The sequence below is a fragment of the Notothenia coriiceps genome, unplaced genomic scaffold, assembly GCF_000735185.1.
Source record: "Notothenia coriiceps isolate Sejong01 unplaced genomic scaffold, NC01 NC01_scaffold00019701, whole genome shotgun sequence".
NCBI classification, from domain to species: domain Eukaryota; kingdom Metazoa; phylum Chordata; class Actinopteri; order Perciformes; family Nototheniidae; genus Notothenia; species Notothenia coriiceps.
This window is the reverse complement of record NW_011352402.1, coordinates 114,939-115,240: the sequence shown is the minus strand read 5'-3', so window position 1 is coordinate 115,240 and position 302 is coordinate 114,939.

Genomic DNA, 302 nt, shown 5'->3' with positions numbered 1-302 from the left:
CAAAGCCCCAACAGACTGGAATACTTTACCTGCTGCTATTAGATCTCTTGCATCATTGGGTATGTTTAAACATGCATTATCATCTCACTTTCAACTGGTCTGCACTTGTTATTGATGAAACTGATATTGATGAAACTCAAGGCCGGATTAACCATATGGGCAACCTGGGCAAGTGCCCAGGGGCCCTTGAGCAAAGAGGGCCCTCAGTAACAAGATAACAAAAAAAAATAAAAATCTTTTTTTTTTTCTTTTTTTTTTTGGGCAAATACATTGTTTTAAATGACACTCACTCTTCGCCATAA